Raw genomic sequence first — 6,000 nt, forward strand, 5'->3', positions numbered from 1 at the left:
GCATGGAACGTGTTGACTCGTGCGTTACAGAACATTTCACTTGCACTGCACCACCTTGGTTTTCTAAGCAGTATACGCAAACAGTCATTATATGCAACCTGGAGCTTCTTGAGGCTCGCCTTCTTATACTTGACCCACAAGGGGGCAGTATAGAGAGGAGTGCAATAAGCTCTAAAGAGGTTCACCTTAACCTTATCTGAACACCAAGAGAATTTTCTAGCCAACATGTTGGCTTGCATATATAAGACACGCCGCTGTCTATACATGTCCTCATCATCAGCCATTTCATCTGTGATGATGTGTCCCAGATACTTAGTGTCACAGCAAACAGACAGCACCTGTCCTGACAGGTAGAATGTTGGAAAACAAAGGTTCTTATCCCCTTTTGCTCTGCAGATCATTACAGCGCTCTTCTTAGCATTGTATTTAACGTCAAATTTGACTCCGTAATCAGAACAAACATTTAGCAACTGCTGAAAACCAGCACTGCTAGGAGAAACAATAGCCAGATCATCGGCATACATAAGATGGTTTACAATCACATTACCAATCACACACCCTGTTTTACAGACACTTAAATCATCTGATAGATCATTCATATAGATATTAAAAAGGCATGGTGAGAGGAGCCCCCCCTGGCGGACTCCATTACCAACACCAAATGGCGCAGAGACTGCATTCCCCCATTTGATCCGCATGCTCTGGTTGGCATACCAATAAGCCAGGATCCTAATTATACTGTTAGGCACACCCCTTTGTCTCAATTTTAAAAACAGTTTATGGTGGTTAACTCGGTCAAAAGCCTTAGAGGCATCAATGAAACCAATCAGAACAGTGGAATTCTGTCTTCTATATGTTTCTACATTTCCTTCAAAGCATAGATGCATAGCTCAGTACCATGCTTAGCCTTGAAGCCAAACTGGTTATCTGAGGTACATAAATAGGAACATAGTCTATCTAACAAAATTCTTTCCAGGACTTTGGATAACACACTGGCTAGAGCAATTGGTCTATAGTTATCCAAGCTCCCTACCTTGCCCGCTTTGTCCTTAATGACAGGGACCAAAGTAACAGTCAGCATGGAGTCTGGCAACATACCATGAGTCATGAGGCCGGTAAAACAAATGGCAAGAAGAACTGCAACCTTCGGGCTTGCCAGTTTAAGGTGCTCTGCAGTGATTCGGTCAGAGCCGCATGCTTTGTTATCAGCTAGCTGTGCAATTGCTCGATAAACCTCTTTAGCTGTGATTCCCACTGTGTCACTCTTCACAACATTACCAACTTTGTAGGGGTCACTTTTAACACAATTAAGTATATTAGAGTAATGTTGCCTCCACAACTCAGCTATGTTATCGGCTCCAGATACTCCCTCTATGGTACACGGTAATGATGTACTGGCCCTGTTCAGAGCTCTCACCTCCTTCCAGAAGCCAGTCACATCATTATGAAGGAGCTTTTCAGCCATAGAGTCCGCTCTCAATGTTTCTGTGTGTTTGTTGACATAACGAACTGCATATTTATATCTAGCATTTGTACGCTTTTTGAGATCCAGGACAGGCCCCTCTCTGGGCCTACCTGCCTGGACCCAGGCCCCAAAAGCATTCTTGGCTTCAGCGTATTGATCAGCCACATGTTTATTCCACCCTGGCTTGACGTTGTGTCTCTTCCTAGAGTAGGTACAGCACGGTCTACTGGCCTCCCATACAGCTCCCACAATACAATCATACATGTTACAGAGGTCTTCACGGTGAGAGTTTTCATTACAACCCACATCAACACACAGAGTTGCCACTTTGGGTAGATATACATCACTCAATAGGACATCAGTTCTCCCATAGTACAATAGCCTATCCTCATTTGTGAGCTTGGACCAATCCACTTTAGTGTTACAGGCATTTTTAACCTCCTGAGACATCTCAGGGAGACTATCACAATCTAGTGACATTATAAAAGGAATGTGATCTGACATTGATGCCTCATACACAATCTCGATTGATCTTACAGTGTCATGGGCATTAGCAGTGCTTATGCAATGGTCAAGGCATGAAGTTGTATGCCAGGCCTCGCTTATATATGAATAGCTATCTGTAGGCAGAAGTATTTGGCTTGATAATATAAGATTGTTATCATCACACAACTGTAGCATATGCTTAGCAAACAAGGACCTTTTGTCTGATATGTCAGCATTCATATCACCCACTACAAAAACACTGGTGGAATGATTATCAGTATGTATGATTAGCAGGAAGAAAAGTGCAGGCATGCAAGACTTAGCAGAATCTCACAGTAAAAGATGAAGCTGGGATCAGTTGAGAGATATAGTTATGAAGGAATAGGGGCTGCAGGGATTACATATTTGTTGTAAACCAACCCGACCCATGACCAGCCGCTGGGATTGTTTCCGTTTGATTTTTGCAGAAGTAAAAGATCTCTGCAGATGAATACCACTTTTATGCTTTCAAAGCAGCAAGGCAATCGGCAGAAGTAATAAGCTAACATTAGGCTACAAAAACACTGCTCCAAGGTCACATGACTTCAACATAATCACTTTGAACGTGATTTTAAAGATGGTCTTTTTTAAAGACCCAGAAAAGCATTAAAAAAACACAAAGAGGGTAGTTTTTATGACATAGAACAAATCGTTAAATCTCTCAAAGTTGTATTGATCACAGATCCTTTTTCTTTGAAGACGACTGAACCTGCAGTGCATCAACGCTAACTCATTTCTGGGTTTTACGACTCACTCCTGCACCACTTTGTAGCTAGATGTTTAGAAATGTAGTTAATCTCCTGAGTGGAGATGCTACACATTATTTAAGTCTTGAAATATCAGGAGAAAAATGTTGTACTTACATAACGATAGAGGCAAAATGTGACAAAGGTCAATGAAAACAAATGTTACCATGTCACTGAAGCTCCTGTTAAGCTGCGTTCACATGATTCAAGATTTTCTCTTCGCTCACCACGAGGTTGGGCGCAGATTCGTGCGGTAAAAACAGCTAGTTAAGTCTGGTTTCTATAGTTACGTACCCTGATTGTCAGGATTAGTGTGTTATGTCACGTGTTGTATGTCTTGGTTTGGGTGTTTTGCTGTTCTCCCTGTCATGTTTTCCTCTTGGTATATTGTCTGGTCCTTCTTCCTGTGTTTTTCCTCCTGTCGTTAGTTTCCCTGGTGTGTCTAGTTGTCTGATTGTGTTCACCTGTGGCCCTTGTGTTTCTCCTCCCCTGCCCGGCTGTTTCTCGTCTTGTGATTATCCCTCCCTGTATTTAGTCTTGTCTTTTCCTGTGTTCAGTGTTGGTTCGTCTTTTGTTTGTGACTGAGTCTCCGGTGAGCAGAGTTGGGTTATAATAGTAATAATATTACTTTTGTCGGTAACGGAGTAGTGTAACGCGCTACTTTTATAATTCAGTAATCACACTACAGTTACTAACATTGCCCCGACACGCGTTACTTCGTTACTTACTAAAAATCAGTCATAATCACACTGACAGACAAGAGTGGTTTCCGCCGCAGATTTATATGTACGTAATCTGCGCGATTTGCGCGTCCACATCTCCACGTGCAGTCAGTGCTGCATAAACATGGCTAAGTCAGTGATAACTCTCGAGGGGTGGAGGTATGCCCATTATTTTGAGTTCGTCCGAAGAATAGACAGGAATGTGACGGTGAGGTGCAAACTGTGTCCAGGCCAGAAGCTGTTATCCACTGCTGTAAACACCACGGGGTCAAACCTCAACACACACCTGCAAAGAACACATGCTAAGGTGAAGCTAACGCACACGCTATTTGTTGTTTTGTGGTGACACGTTATTGGACATAATTCACCTTGCTTATTGTGTTGCCACACGGACCCTTTAGTGGGGAACACCTGTAGCTTTAGCTGCCATTCCTGCTAGCTCATCAGGCAGAGCAGTGCATGTGTTAACCTCTCTGAAAGGAATGGATAATAAAGATTGGAACTCCATTCTTAATACACCGCCTCCGACTCTCTTTTCACGGCACTACACTGGTGACCCTGACTTTTCCGAGAAAGTTTCCGGAAAATTAACGAACATGGCTGAGCGCGATGTTTTCATAAAGCTGCCGGAATTCTGGGAGCACACCGCGGAGGCATGGTTCGCACACGTGGAGGCACATTTCGCCTGCCGACAGGTCCGTGACGGGGACCTAAAATACTACCATGTGGTAGCAGCGCTGGGGAGCTCCACGTCGTCCAGGTTGGTGGGATTCATCGCAGCCCCCCCCACATCATGGCAAATATGAGGCGATTAAGGCCCTTCTCCTTAAGACATTTAGCTTATCTGCTAAGGAGAGGGCCCGCCAGATACTTGACATTCAAGGCCTAGGAGACAGCAAGCCATCCCAGCTAATGGAGAAAATGCTAAATCTGCTAGGGGGGGAAGATCCCCGTATTTTATTCACGGAGATTTTCCTGCGTCACTTGCCTCCCCGGGTACAGACGGCGCTGGCCAACACGCCTGTCACGGAGCCCCGTGCTTTGGCTGAGGAAGCGGATCGTTTTTTCCTGGCTACGCAACAGCCCGGGGCAGAGACGTTAGCCGCGACGCTCAGCGGCCCACCGGCAGTCAAGAAAGCGTGGCGGAGGCCGGACACGGCTGTGGCTAGCCGGCGTGGAGACGCCGGAGAGTGCGTTTACCACGCACGTTTCGGGACAAGGGCGAAGAGATGCATCGCTCCGTGCAGCTACAAACCCCCGGGAAACGGAGGGGCCGGCGCTCAGTAGTGGCTCTGAGCGTCGGCGGCACGTGCAGGCTCCTCTTCGTCAGCGACAGCGTTTCGGCGAGCCTGTTTCTGTGTGACACGGGCGCTCAACGGAGCGTAGTTCCAGCGTCGAGTGAAGACGTCGCCCGTGGGGGGCACGGACCGCGATTGACGACGGCTAACGGCAGTCCCATTCGCACGTACGGCGTGAGGCCTATGTGTTTGTGCATCGGAGGACAGCGTTTCAGCTGGGATTTTGTGACAGCGGACATTTCTTTTCCCCTCCTCGGAGCGGATTTTTTGTGTGCTCATGGACTCTTAGTGGACGTTAAGAATAGGCGTTTGGTTGATGCCTTAACGTTTTCTTCCCTCGTGTGCACACTTGGCAGCGCAGCGTACGACGGGCTGTCAGGCTCGCTGTCAGGTGCAGACACGTTTCTCAGACTGTTGGCCGAGTTTCCAGACCTGTCGCTACCCACCTTCTCTGCGCTTACCACTAAGCATGGCGTGGAACACCACGTCAATACCGGGGGGCCTCCTGTCTACGCCAGGGCCCGGCGGTTGAACCCTTCTAAGCTGGCTGTAGCGAGGGCGGAGTTCGCAACCATGGAGCGCCTGGGCATTGTCCGCCGCTCCGACAGTCCTTGGGCTTCCCCCCTGCACGTCGTTCCCAAATCGAACGGCGGGTTCCGCCCGTGCGGGGATTACCGCCGACTCAACGACGCCACTACGCCTGACCGCTATCCGGTGCCGCACATTCAGGACTTTTCGGCGCATCTGGCCGGTACGGGGGTGTTTTCCAAGGTGGACCTGGTGCGTGGATACCACCAGGTGCCCATGCACCCCCTGGACATTCCCAAGACAGCAGTGATAACGCCTTTTGGACTTTTTGAGTTCCTGCGGATGCCTTTTGGACTCAAGAATGCCGCTCAGACGTTCCAGCGCCTGATGGATTCGGTGCTGCGGGACCTGCCGTTTGTGTTTGTTTACCTCGACGACATACTCGTCGCCAGCGCTTCAGTGCAGGAGCACCTGTCCCACCTCCGAGCCCTTTTCACACGGCTCAACGAACACGGATTAATCATCAATCCTGCAAAGTGCCAGTTCGGGGTGTCGGACATCGATTTCCTGGGGCACCGCGTCACCAAGGGCGGTGCGACACCTCTGCCAGCGAAGGTGGAGGCTGTTGCGGCGTTTCCTCGCCCGCTCACAGCCCGGTCGCTCCGTGAGTTTCTGGGGATGGTGACTTTCTACCACCGTTTCATCGCCCGGGCCGC

Source organism: Gymnodraco acuticeps, unplaced genomic scaffold (assembly GCF_902827175.1).
Source record: "Gymnodraco acuticeps unplaced genomic scaffold, fGymAcu1.1, whole genome shotgun sequence".
In the NCBI taxonomy this organism is placed as follows: domain Eukaryota; kingdom Metazoa; phylum Chordata; class Actinopteri; order Perciformes; family Bathydraconidae; genus Gymnodraco; species Gymnodraco acuticeps.